This window comes from Triticum urartu, unplaced genomic scaffold (genome assembly GCF_056163025.1).
Source record: "Triticum urartu cultivar PI428250 unplaced genomic scaffold, HENAU_Tu73 scaffold2, whole genome shotgun sequence".
NCBI classification, from domain to species: Eukaryota; Viridiplantae; Streptophyta; class Magnoliopsida; order Poales; family Poaceae; genus Triticum; species Triticum urartu.
Window position 1 is genome coordinate 5,549,930 of NW_028260368.1, and position 14,845 is coordinate 5,564,774.

Sequence of the window (14,845 nt, forward strand, 5' to 3'; positions counted from 1 at the left end):
TACAAAGGACGATGCTATCACATCGAGCCTGTTGCTGGGGAAGACAACCAATGGATCTGTTATGTAGCTTATCCATTAGACCTATTTGAAGAGGGTTCCGTTACTAACATGTTTACTTCCATTGTAGGTAACGTATTTGGTTTCAAAGCCCTACGTGCTCTACGTTTGGAGGATCTACGAATTCCCCCTACTTATTCAAAAACTTTCCAAGGCCCGCCTCATGGTATCCAAGTTGAAAGAGATAAGTTGAACAAGTACGGTCGTCCTTTATTGGGATGTACTATTAAACCAAAATTGGGATTATCCGCAAAAAATTATGGTAGAGCGTGTTATGAGTGTCTACGTGGTGGACTTGATTTTACCAAAGATGATGAAAACGTAAACTCACAACCATTTATGCGCTGGAGAGACCGTTTTGTCTTTTGTGCCGAAGCTATTTATAAATCACAGGCCGAAACCGGTGAAATCAAGGGGCATTACTTGAATGCGACTGCGGGTACATGTGAAGAAATGATTAAGAGAGCTGTATTTGCAAGAGAATTAGGGGTTCCTATTGTAATGCATGACTACTTAACTGGGGGATTCACCGCAAATACTACTTTGGCTCATTATTGCCGCGACAATGGCCTACTTCTTCACATTCACCGTGCAATGCATGCAGTTATTGATAGACAGAAAAATCATGGTATGCATTTCCGTGTATTAGCTAAAGCATTGCGTATGTCTGGGGGAGATCATATCCACTCCGGTACAGTAGTAGGTAAGTTAGAAGGGGAACGCGAAATGACTTTAGGTTTTGTTGATTTATTGCGCGATGATTTTATTGAAAAAGATCGTGCTCGCGGTATCTTTTTCACTCAGGACTGGGTATCCATGCCAGGTGTTATACCGGTAGCTTCAGGTGGTATTCATGTTTGGCATATGCCAGCTCTGACCGAAATCTTTGGGGACGATTCTGTATTACAATTTGGTGGAGGAACTTTAGGACATCCTTGGGGAAATGCACCTGGTGCAGCAGCTAATCGAGTGGCTTTAGAAGCCTGTGTACAAGCTCGTAACGAAGGGCGCGATCTTGCTCGCGAAGGTAATGAAATTATCCGAGCAGCTTGCAAATGGAGTCCTGAACTAGCCGCAGCTTGTGAAGTATGGAAGGCGATCAAATTCGAGTTCGAGCCGGTAGATACTATTGATTAACTAGATAAAACTAAAGATAAAGAAGGTATAAATAAAAAAGAAACGAAATAAAAAGAGAAAAAAATCAGTTATGAAATGCAGTAATTCTTCTTTATTCTTCTAATTGATTGCAATTAAACTCGGCTCAATCTTTTTTAGAAAAAAAAGATTGAGCCGAATAAAAATAGATCATGATATGATCATGAGACTTGACAAATTGAGATTCGTCTATTCTATATATCTAGAATATATATATTAAGGTATAATACAATAAAGAAATACAAATAAAATAATAAAATAATAAAATATAGTATTATCATATGATAATGATAATGGAATCAAATACGCAGTATTTACAGAAAAAAGTCTTCGTTTATTGGGAAAGAATCAATATACTTTTAATGTCGAATCGGGATTCACTAAGACAGAAATAAAGCATTGGGTCGAACTCTTCTTTGGTGTTAAGGTGGTAGCTGTGAATAGCCATCGACTACCTGGAAAAGGTAGAAGAATAGGACCTATTCTGGGCCATACAATGCATTACAGACGTATGATCATTACCCTTCAACCGGGTTATTCTATTCCACTTCTAGATAGAGAAAAAAACTAAAGGAGAATGAATGAAAAAAGACATAGTTTGGAAGTTAGACCTTTTTATAGGACTCTCTTTCAATTTCAAAAAAGAGGACGTTTGAAACTTTTAACAGGCGTAATCGTGAGTCAACAAGTGACTCGAACTGTGTGTAAAAAAAGAAGCATTTTTTTTTTTTCAAAATGCTAGAACTAGATAAGGAAGTTTTCTATAACCTTGAGAAAAAGGATAAAAAGGTAGTTTTTTTTTAGTTTATGACTCCGATCAAGAGCGAGAAATCCTTGATTTGGGATTGGACATAGAACCTGGACCCATCGTAGAGACGTTTAGTTCAAAAGAAAGGATCGTATCCTGATGGTAAGAATTATACTTTCGTGGAAATACAGCGCTATAGACTTCAATGCGGTAGAGTAGACGTTTTGTTTCTAATTTTTCTGGACCAAACCTCCGCTCCGACCCAACGATACAATGAATTTTTTCTGTTCATATTCATAAATAAAAAAGATTCGGAATCGCAATGCTACTATATGCGTCCAGAGGAGTATTTGGAATAATATTCTTCTATAATCCATTATTGCGGGGGGTCTTACTAACAGGGCTTCGCTGCACGGGACAGGTCTTCGTCGAAAAGCTAACTCCACCCGGCATTTTCATACCCTTTCTTTGGGTGGTATATCGCCTTTTAAAGTCTAAGAGGGTAGTAGGGGATCTATAGTAGGTAAGATAATTTGCCCTTTGATTTTGATTGAATATACTATTTTTCCGCCTTTACCACGCATTATTGTATGCGCTTCTAGAGAAGTATGTATGCAGGAAGTAAATTCTAACCGCTTTCTTTTGAATCCAATTTCAAATTAGATTAGAAAGATAGAAAGGCCATGAGGATGGGAAAATCAAAATAAAATCTTTTTAATTAGTTCTCCTTTTTTGGAATTTTCTTATTATCCTTTCATTTTTTTTACAGAATATTTTTCAAACTAAAAATAAAAAATACAATACAATAGTCAATATTCCTTATAATAGATATACTTAATTATATCATAAGAATCTTAAGATATTTTTCGACTAGATAGAAATAGTAAATTTGAATTGAGACACCTATTCCATGACGGATTTAAACTTACCTTCTATTTTCGTGCCTTTAGTAGGCTTAGTATTTCCGGCAATTGCAATGACTTCTTTATTTCTTTATGTGCAAAAAAATAAGATTGTCTAGTATTTTTTAGTGTAAGTAATATAATATGGTAGGGTATGTGGCTTTTTCTACACACACTTTCTACACACAAATGAAAAACGGTTATGGATGCGGATATAGGCTACGAGCATAAATGCATGAATATGCAGAGCCAGGTATAGCGAGTTTTATTTTATTTATTTTAATTGAATCAACGAATATTTTTTGAATAGAAAGTCAATGTATCTAACCTATTATTTCACAGGAGTACTAGTTGCTGAAGGCGATTTCAGAATCAAAAAAAGTAAAGTCAAAATTATTTAGCTTATTCTCTCAATTTCAATCGACCGCTGCTGGATTTAGTATATCTAATATGAATTGGCGATCAGAACACATATGGGTAGAACTTCTAAAAGGTTCTCGAAAAAGGGGTAATTTTTTCTGGGCCTGTATTCTTTTTCTAGGTTCACTAGGATTCTTATCGGTTGGGATTTCCAGTTATCTTGGTAAGAATATTATATCTATACTTCCATCTCAAGAAATTCTTTTTTTTCCGCAGGGGGTCGTGATGTCTTTCTACGGAATCGCAGGCCTATTCATTAGCTCCTACTTGTGGTGTACTATTTTGTCGGAATGTAGGTAGTGGTTATGACCGATTCGATAGAAAAGAGGGAATAGTGTGCATTTTTCGTTGGGGATTCCCTGGAATAAAACGTCGCGTCTTCCTTCGATTCCTTATGCGGGATATCCAATCAATTAGAATTCAGGTTAAAGAGGGTCTTTATCCTCGTCGTATTCTTTATATGGAAATCCGGGGCCAGGGGATCATTCCCTTGACTCGTACTGATGATAAATTTTTTACTCCACGAGAAATTGAACAAAAAGCTGCCGAATTGGCCTATTTCTTGCGCGTACCAATTGAAGTATTTTGAGGTATCTTTTTTGAACTGAGTTGAATGAAGAAAAGAAGAATTGGAAGAAGAAAAGTTTTCTCAACACAGGGAGGAAGTCCCTTCTAAATTGGATTTGTTATTGTAAGGGGATTTTTAAGTATTTATCTAAAGGAAGGAACAAACGAGGATAAGAGAAATTTGCTTTTAATTTTTTTTTATCCAAGTTAGATATATCGCATACTATTCTTCCTTTTTCATCCGAAAGGGCTTTTTTTTTATTCTATTTCACTATTTCATTCCATCTAGATCTAAGAAAGAACCCAATGCACTGAAATTCCACTAATAACTAATATACAAAAAAGAAGAATAGATACAGGGTATCAAACCTATAGAGTTTTTGCTTCAAAGAAATAGAAATATCATGAAATAGAAATATCATCATATAGAGTCAGGGAATGGAATAGAGTCAGCGAATGAAGCATATTCATTAACAACTCCATTTACAGATCAAAAATGAAAAAAAAGAAAGCATTGCCTTCTTTACTATATCTTGTATTTATCGTACTTTTGCCTTGGGGGGTCTCTTCCTCATTTAACAAATGTCTGGAACTTTGGATTAAGAATTGGTGGAATACCAGGCAATCCGAAACTCTCTTAACTGATATTCAAGAGAAAAGGATTCTAGAAAGATTCATAGAATTAGAAGAACTTTCTCTCTTGGACGAGATGATAAAAGGGAAACTAAAGACACATGTACAAAAACCTCCTACAGGAATACACAAGGAAATAATACAATGGGTCAAAATAAATAATGAGGATCATCTCCATACCATTTTGCATTTCTCGACAAATATAATCTGTTTGGCTATTCTAAGTGGTTCTTTTTTTCTGGGTAAAGAGGAACTTGTCATTTTGAATTCTTGGGTTCAGGAATTCTTCTATAATTTAAATGACTCAATAAAAGCTTTTTTTATTCTTTTAGTTACTGATTTTTTTGTTGGATTTCACTCCACCCGTGGTTGGGAACTAGTAATTCGTTGGGTCTACAACGATTTTGGATGGGCTCCTAACGAGCTTATTTTCACTATTTTTGTTTGTAGTTTTCCAGTAATTCTAGATACATGTTTGAAATTTTGGGTCTTTTTTTGTTTAAATCGTCTATCTCCTTCGCTTGTAGTCATTTATCATTCAATTAGTGAAGCATAAATTCATTTGATCTCCCGATATTAATATTAATCAAATTAGCAAGCATCTTTTTTTAGAAAGAAAGCCCTTTTCCATTTTAGCAAAATTCTTTCTATTTATACCTACTTTAAGGTATTCATCATTGCAGTACAACTGTTGCAGTAGAATGACAACAGATTCGTGTATAGGGAACTAGATTAGCTTAGCTACCTATCTAATTTATTGTAGAAATTCTGGGATCTGCGATTGGACATGGAAAATAGAAATACTTTTTCTTGGGTAAAGGAACAGATAACTCGATCGATTTCTGTATCGATCATGATATACGTAATAACTCGGACATCTATTTCAAATGCATATCCCATTTTTGCGCAGCAGGGTTATGAAAACCCACGAGAAGCAACTGGACGAATTGTATGTGCCAATTGCCATTTAGCTAGCAAGCCCGTCGATATTGAAGTTCCCCAAGCTGTGCTTCCCGATACTGTATTTGAAGCAGTTCTTCGAATTCCTTATGATATGCAATTGAAACAAGTTCTTGCTAATGGAAAAAAGGGAGGGTTGAATGTAGGTGCTGTTCTTATTTTGCCCGAGGGATTCGAATTAGCGCCGCCCGATCGTATTTCCCCTGAGTTAAAAGAAAAGATAGGAAATCTTGCTTTTCAGAGTTATCGTCCCGATAAAAAAAACATTCTTGTGATAGGCCCTGTTCCCGGTAAGAAATATAGTGAAATTGTCTTTCCCATTCTTTCCCCTGATCCTGCTACGAAGAAAGATGCTCATTTCTTAAAATATCCCATATATGTAGGGGGAAACCGAGGAAGAGGACAGATCTATCCTGATGGTAGCAAGAGTAACAATACAGTCTATAATGCTACGTCAACAGGTATAGTAAGAAAAATACTACGTAAAGAAAAGGGGGGGTATGAAATATCCATAGTTGATGCATCAGATGGACGCCAAGTGATTGATATTATACCTCCCGGACCAGAACTTCTTGTTTCAGAGGGGGAATCCATCAAGCTTGATCAACCATTAACAAGCAATCCTAATGTGGGAGGTTTTGGTCAGGGGGACGCAGAAATCGTGCTTCAGGATCCATTACGTGTCCAAGGCCTTTTGTTCTTCTTCGCATCCGTTATTTTGGCACAAGTTTTTTTGGTTCTCAAAAAGAAACAGTTTGAAAAGGTTCAATTGTACGAAATGAATTTCTAGGTCCCGGGATTTCTTACCATCAAGTTGGTAAAAAGCCTCGATTTATTGGCAATTGCTAGAATTATCTATGATCTATTTTGGAAATCCTTTTTTTGTTTAGACTGCTTTTTGTTTATGAGATGTCTGGAATTCCTTATTTATATCCCATGCAAAAGAAGAGAATCCAAGGCAAAGGCGAGAACAATCAAATTAAAATTTCTTCTTTTTCGGAGGGATTGCAGGTCTTCTTAATCGTCTATTCGGCACAAGAAAAAGCCTTTTTCTTGTGCCGATTCTTCTTGTATCAAAATAAGAATCCTTTTTCTTCCTAATTCGTCAAAGATTACTATTTCTTCTTTATTCGGGTCTGTCTCTTGGACCTCTTTTTCTTTTGCTTAGGTTTAGCCGAGGTAGTGGACAAACAGAGGGGAAGAAAATATGGCGGGGGAAAAATTTCTTGTGATTGTGAGCAAATTGCTTGGCTTGTTTAATTAAGTTCAACTTCAAATTTACAGAAATTTTGCAAAAAAAAAGTAAACTCTTCCATTGAAGGTTTTTTTATTTTTAGGCTAGTTGAATAGTTTTGATTAAGGTTTTATTAGTTTATTACTCGAAACTAAATCAAGGATTTTCAGGATACTTCCTTCGTGGAATAAGATATTGGATCCTCGAGTGATCTCTTTTTCTTGTTGCTTCATAAGAGTGAATCGAATAGATTCAATTCGCGTTATAAGAGTAAAATAAAAATTCCGCGGGTCCTTTCCGCTCTAATCAGATAAAGGGGGGTAAGGACCCGCTAAGCTCCTACTTTTTCATGTTTACAATCTGGTCCCTCCGATTACTATAGAGATGAACCCAATCCAGAATATGAACCATAAAAGAAAACACCTACTAAACCAATCACAGCAATACCAGCTACAGTACCTATCAGCCAAAGAGGAATTCTTCCAGTAGTATCGGCCATTTCCCCTACTTTCCTCCACATTTTATCAATTGGTCATGCTAGAGACAAAAACAGTCATGGGTAGTTATAAGGATGGTATCCTTCCAAATGGGATAAGAGAATTCTTATTAGTCTCTTTCTTTCTCTCAATTGAAGAAGTAATTGGAAAATAAAACAGCAAGTACAAAAATGAGTAATAAACCCCAGTATAGACTGGTACGATTCAATTCAACATTTTGTTCATTCGGGTTTGATTGTGTCATAGTTCTATAGTTGGAATTTGTTTTATCGTTGGATGAACTGCATTGCTGATATTGATCCCAAGAAAAAAACAGTAGGTACAGCTAGTCCGTGAATAGCCAGCCATCGCACTGTAAAAATAGGATAGGTTCGATCTATGGTCATTGAGGGCCTCCTAAAAGGATCTACTAAATTCATCGAGTTGTTCTAAAGAATCAAAACGGTCGGTTATTAACGGAATTCCTTGTCGGCTTTCCGTGAAATACTCGTTTGGCCTAGGACTTCCAAACACGTCATAAGCTAAACCCGTACTGACAAATAACCAACCCGCAATGAATAGGGAAGGTATAGTAATGCTATGAATAACCCAGTATCGAATACTGGTAATAATATCAGCAAAAGAACGTTCTCCCGTGCTTCCAGACATGCTGAACTCCCAAAATTTTTGTACATTCAAAAAAGGAATTGATTCCGTAAAAGATGGGATCGACCAGTAAATAGAAAATTACTGATATTTCATCCTTGTGAGATTGTCAATTTTGTACCAAAGGTGTATTTTGAGTATACCGAATTAGTATAGCTATCCTTCCTATGGCACAGCAATCTGGTTTTGCCTGGTTCCGAAACATAATTACTTTTTTATTTTTTTTTTGTCTATAGGTAAGCTATATGTTATTCAAGGCATCAATAGAAAACCCCATTTTTGTAGGTTCTACTTACTTTTCATTGGCTTCGGAATAATAGAGTAATTCGGAATAGCAGCCAAAATCTTGGGAAAATCTAAGTTAATGATCAATAGGTTTGGATAAATAATTTAGGAAGGATATTCTCATACTGACACAATACAAGGACAAGTATATGTGAAATCTATCCTTTCATAATTCGTAATTCATCCTTGTATTGTTTGTTGGATTAGGTCTAACTTTCTTGACCAAACTGCGAGCGCGGAACTTTACGAGATGAAATAGGGAAAGACAGAAGATAGAATAGAACTTAAAAGGATAATTGAAGTGACTCGTCTTCGAATCTACTTTGGTTGGAGTTCGAAAAAGGAATAAAAATAAAGTAAATTCAAGGAAGAGCTTTCTTTTTTTTTTTTTTTTAACAGCCCCTTGGCAGGTCGTGGAATGCTTTTGTTCTCCTCTTATTCCATATGGAATACAATCAGTTAAAATAAGAAGGAATAGGGGAATATTCGATCGTTCACTCCAAAAAGAGGGTCCTATTGAAAAAGAAATTATCCAAAATAGAAAGAAGTTTTTTTTTTCAAATTCAATTGTTTATTTATCTCTTATTCAAAAATTTCCCTGAAAATTGAATTTCTTTTTTTCATTCAATGGGGTTAGATGATCTAGTTCTTAATATTATTACTTTACTCAATTGACAAATTCCACAACAAATCTCTTGATTCGGAATTAGGGACTCATGTATCATCTGATGAATCCACTTTCTTTTACACTTCTGTATCTTACTCTATCTTGTTTTTTAGTATTATCTAAAATAACTGATGAATTATGAATTTTCCATAACTTAGGTAAATGCTTTACCAACATATGTAGTGTAGTAAAAAAAAATAAATGGAATTTAACTCTTTCATGCTTACTTTAACTAGTTATTTTGGTTTTCTACTGGCTGCTTTAACTATAACCCCAGCTCTATTTATTGGCTTGAACAAGATACGCCTTATTTGAATTGACTGAATAATTATAATTCAGAAAAGAAAAATCTTTCTTTGGGATTCCTGGCATTCTACGACTCTTTTCCAGACTAATTAGGAATTCTTTTCTTGGTCATTGAGATTCGTGGATAATTTAGAGTACTATTTAGGGATAGATCGTACCTCTTTTTTTATCCCCTCGAACAAATCGAAATGATTGAAGTTTTTCTATTTGGAATCGTCTTAGGCCTAATTCCTATTACTTTAGCGGGATTATTCGTGACTGCGTATTTGCAATACAGGCGTGGGGATCAGTTGGATCTTTGATTGAGTCATTTTTTTTTTTTGATTGACCTCCTCCAGACCAGAGAGGAGGTCAAATTGAAATTGGAGTTACAATTCAATTTTGTTAAGTTATTTTACTCTGCTTCGACATAAAATAGATGGAATCACGCTCTGTAGGATTTGAACCTACGACATCGGGTTTTGGAGACCCGCGTTCTACCGAACTGAACTAAGAGCGCTTTCATTCATTCAAAAAGAAAATCTTTTTCTATTCCTAATGTATCTCACGTACGTATAGTCTCCACAAATTCAAGTTATACCCACTTTACTTTAATTGATCTCGTCGCTACTGCCTATAAAGAAGAAAGAAGTAATAGGTAGGGATGACAGGATTTGAACCTGTGACATTTTGTACCCAAAACAAACGCGCTACCAAGCTGCGCTACATCCCTTTTCCAAATTAAATTGTTGTACAATGCCATTGTACACAATTCCTGTCTTCTTTTCCACATCATAATTTTCTTCTTCTTTCTTTCTCTATCTATATATAGAACCCTCGTGTCATTTCTTCTTTTTGGTCTCATATAATTAAGGAATTATATACATATAAAATCCAATATAATTTCGCCTATAAAAGAAGGATTACTTTTCCTTGGTAATATATAGGAAGAAGGGGTCATCTTTTTCTTTTTTAGGGATAGGAAAATTTCGTCGATATGGTTCATTTTATATATAGCATAACAATCTTGGGCAAGAGTTTATGATCATATATGTATTCCAACAAGGAAGGAGGATTTTCAATGCGGGATATAAAAACATATCTCTCTGTAGCACCCGTGCTAAGTACTCTATGGTTTGGTGCTTTAGCAGGTTTATTGATAGAAATTAATCGTTTATTCCCAGATGCTTTGTCATTCCCTTTTTTTTAATTCTAGTTATTGCTATGGGAGGGATAGATTTCTTCGTGATATGACAAAATTTGATCCTTTTCAATCTTTTTTTAGTATCGGAAGGAAAAAGAAAGAAAAGATGGATTGGGTTGAACCTCAGAGTCATTAAAAATTTGGTAAACCCCATTTTTGAAAATAGAAATTCAATTTAAAGGGGTACCCAAGCTAAATAAGGCCTCAGAAATCAGAGCATAGAAAAGGCGGGGCTGGCTAATTAAATGAAAGGATTTCGAACCAAAATCTTTGCTAATTCGACAAGGATTGTATTCTTTAATTATTTCTCTATTTTTTATTACTTAATTAAAGAATAAAAAAAAATTATTCTAATGAATTTTATTCTTCTTCTTCGGATTCAAAATAGAAGAATAAAAGAATAAGTAGAAGAATTAAGTTAAGTCAATCCAAAAAGAAAAGGAGGTTCATGGCCAAGGGAAAAGATGTTAGAATCAGAGTTATTTTGGAATGCATCAGTTGTGTTCGAAAAGGTGCCAATGAGGAATCGACGGGGATTTCTAGATATAGTACTCAAAAGAATCGCCACAATACACCCGGACAATTAGAATTCAAAAAATTTTGTCGTTATTGTCGCAAGCATACGACTCATCACGAAATAAAGAAATAGGAACATCGTGTGTTTGATCTTTCCAAACAACAGAAAGAGTAAGAACTTCATATTTAATATATAAAGAAAACATAGTATAGAATACAAAATACAAATCAACTCATCTGATTTCCGGTAGATATTATTTCATATGTATAGAGGGTATTCATATACTATAATATGAATCAAATAAGATATGGATCAAAGAAAAACTACTTCTTCTGGATCCTAAATTAATAAAATAAAGAAGTGAATTTTCAAATTTTCAAATTTTAAATAAGGAATAAATCATGTATACATCTAAACAACCTTTTCTTAAATCTAAGCAACCCTTTAGTAAATCCAAGCAAACTTTTAATAAATCCAAGCAACCCTTTCGTAAATCCAAGCAAACTTTTCGTAAATTCAAGCAACCTTTTCGTAAATCTAAACAACCTTTTCGTAGGCGTCCCCGGATTGGCCCGGGAGATCGAATTGATTATAGAAACATGAGTTTAATTAATAGATTTATTAGTGAACAAGGAAAAATATTATCGAGACGAATAAATAGATTAACCTTGAAACAACAACGATTAATTACTCTTGCTATAAAACAGGCTCGTATTTTATCTTTCTTACCGTTTCGTAACTATGAGAACGAAAAGCAATTTCAAGCCCAGTCAATTTCAATAATTACAGGTTCTAGACCCAGAAAAAATAGACATATTCCTCAATTAACGCAAAAGTACAATTCCAATCGAAACTTAAGAAACAACAACCAAAATTTAAGAAACAACAACCGGAACTTAAGTTCCGATTGTTGATGTTTTATTCGAATTCGAAAGGGCCAGACCTATATATATTATAAAGAAAGTAATCCAGCTCGTTGATTCCTACCACTTAATCTTAATTTATTGTATCTTCCCGGAGTTCCCTCTCCGGGAATTCATCTTTTATTATTCCAGTATATTACTTTATTTATACCTTTAATTGATGATCTTTATTTTATTGGAAATCGTGTAAAGATTATTTGGATTTGATACAGCTACTTGTGCAAGCATTTTACGATTAAGAATCAATTTCTTCTTGTACAGGTTGTGTATTAATTTACTATAACTATCGAATACTTTATATACCCGCGTTGCTGCGTTTATCCGAGTGATCCACAAACGACGAAAATCCCTCTTTTGCCTACCTCTATCTCGATGAGAGGAAACAAAAGCTCTTTTTACCTGTTGGGTAATCATTCGATTAAGTCTTAAATGAGCCCCTCTAAAGTTTGAGGCAAATGAACGCATTTTTGTTCGTCGTCTCCGGGCTATATATCCTCGCGGAACTCTGGTCATTGAATCAAATTAACCTTAATGAATAACTAATGATTTCTCTTCTTTTAGCCACCCTTTTTCTCATTAATAACAAAACTAATTATTCCGATATATAAAATATTAATTCCAATGGCTTTTGCTATAGTAACCTTCCCAACCACGATTTTTTATTCCACTCCGTTCAGTTATTTCTATACGAAATAACAAATTCATTCTAATAATACTAAAAAAAATAGTGGGTTCCATCGTTTCTATGGTTCCCTTTTAAACGGTGAGGCCCTCTCTATACACCGGAGCCCTTTCTTTCATCAAAAGGTATTGCGAACTTGTATAGTCCACATTCTTTGGCTCTACCTATCCATTATAGAGTAAATAGCTCTTTTCACAATAAGAGTTATCCATACAGTGACGGTATTTAATTATGAAAGTTGGCTAAGTAGCTGACCCTGTTAGTCCGTTCTTTTAAGATAAAGGAGCATAAGCCTTTTTCTTTTTATTACTATTTCCTCCGCTTAATGGATAACCATTTGCTACCAATGGGAGAATTGCTTCTTATTTCCAATTTAGATAATTGGATTTGCACCAAAGGAAACCATAAATTCCATATACCATAGAAATCTAGGATAGAGAAGCTATATCCTATTCATTGGTACTAATCATGGATACTTCAATTTTTTTTATATTTGTTTGAAGTCATGATCTGAACGAGTCGCACATACACCCTAGCACATGTTCCTCGACGCTGAGGGCATCCTTTAAGCGCGGCCGTTTTTCGAGCATTTCGTATTGGCTGTCTTGCGTTTCTAATAAGTTGTTTAAACCGTCGGCATGTTGTATGTATATAGAAAAAAATGGATTGGTTTAGATCCATCTTAACCTGATGATTGCTCATCATGAAGTCTTTCTATTTTCTATTAAATCGAGGAAAACACGAATTTAGCTGTGAAATAACTTTACAAGAAATCCGGACACTACCAATCCTTAAACATTTCTGGAAACCACACTGGATCAGTATCGCAGTGCTTGTCAATCATTTCATCCCCTACAATATCGACAAGTCCATAAGCTTTGGCTTCGTCTGCTGACATAAAAACATCCCTTTCCATGTCTTCGGATACAACCCAAAAAGGCTTGCCTGTTCTTACTGCATAAACCCTTGTGATCATTTCGCGAACTTTGTGTAACTCTTCTACTTCTAGTAAAAATTCTGGTGTCCTTGCCCGATAATAAGCACTAGCAGGTTGGTGAAGCATAATCCTCGCGTGAGGGAATGCTATACGCTTGGTGGGTTCTCCTCCAAGCAGAATGAAGGACGCCATGGAGGCGGCTATTCCGAGGCATATTGTATATATATCTGGTGTCACCGTTTGCATCGTATCAAAAATAGCCATTCCTGAGATTAGCCACCCGCCTGGGGAGTTTATAAACAAAAAAATATCACTAATTCCATCTTCTATACTCAGATATACCATGAGACCTGTAATATGATTCGTGATCTCGCAACGAATCTCTTGACCTAAAAAAAGTGTCCTTTCTCGATACATAACATTGTATAAGTCAACCCAAGTCGCTTCTTCATCTCCAGGAATCCGGTAAGGTACTTTTGGAACACCAATGGGCATATTAGATTAATATTATTAAATTTAAGTAAGAAAACCACACTTTAATATGGAAACGTAAGAATGGAACAGAAAGAAAGAATCCGCAGTTTATTGTCTTAATTTTTATTCTTATTCTATATGAATATTATAGATTCTATAATACGTAGATTGAAAGGTTATACATATAAGGAATGTAAGACAGATTGAATAAAGAAAAGGGAATGGGTGATTTGAATGCTAAACAAAGAGGGGTAGCGATCTATTCTTCGTTTTTTCCAAATTGGCCAAGTTACCCATTGCATATTGGCACTTATCGAGTATAGAATAGATCTGCTTCTCTTTCTTCTTATGAACAGAATTGGCTTCTTATTTTTAATGGAATGAAATAAATATTCGCGCTTTCTGACACAGAATCCCCTAGAAGGGTTAGGTACATAGGATATGGATAGTCTTTTTCAATGCGATAAAATAAAGCGACATCGTGTCTATTTTTCTTTGCTAAAGGGGTATTTCCATGGGTTTGCCTTGGTATCGTGTTCATACTGTCGTATTGAATGATCCGGGTCGATTGCTTGCGGTGCATATAATGCACACAGCTCTAGTTTCTGGTTGGGCTGGCTCAATGGCTTTATACGAATTAGCAGTTTTTGATCCCTCTGATCCTGTTCTGGATCCAATGTGGAGACAAGGTATGTTCGTAATTCCCTTCATGACTCGTTTAGGAATAACGGATTCGTGGGGTGGTTGGAGTATTTCAGGAGGAACTGTAACAAATCCGGGTATTTGGAGTTATGAAGGTGTGGCAGGTACGCATATTGTGTTTTCTGGCTTGTGTTTCTTGGCAGCGATCTGGCATTGGGTATATTGGGACCTAGAAATATTCTCTGATGAGCGGACGGGAAAACCCTCTTTGGATTTGCCCAAGATCTTTGGAATTCATTTATTTCTTGCAGGGGTGGCTTGCTTTGGCTTTGGGGCATTTCATGTAACGGGTTTGTATGGTCCTGGGATATGGGTATCCGATCCTTATGGACTAACTGGAAAAGTACAAGC

The 14,845-nt window shown here is 35.4% G+C and overlaps 2 non-coding genes across 2 annotated transcripts; both read right to left on the bottom strand.

Annotated features, from left to right (window-relative positions):
- Window positions 1-9,501: 9,501 nt before the first annotated feature.
- On the bottom strand, window positions 9,502-9,575 carry TRNAW-CCA (transfer RNA tryptophan (anticodon CCA)). Its single transcript has one exon. It is a non-coding gene; the product is annotated as a tRNA-Trp (tRNA).
- A 139-nt stretch (window positions 9,576-9,714) lies between these two features.
- On the bottom strand, window positions 9,715-9,788 carry TRNAP-UGG (transfer RNA proline (anticodon UGG)). Its single transcript has one exon. It is a non-coding gene; the product is annotated as a tRNA-Pro (tRNA).
- Window positions 9,789-14,845: the final 5,057 nt, after the last annotated feature.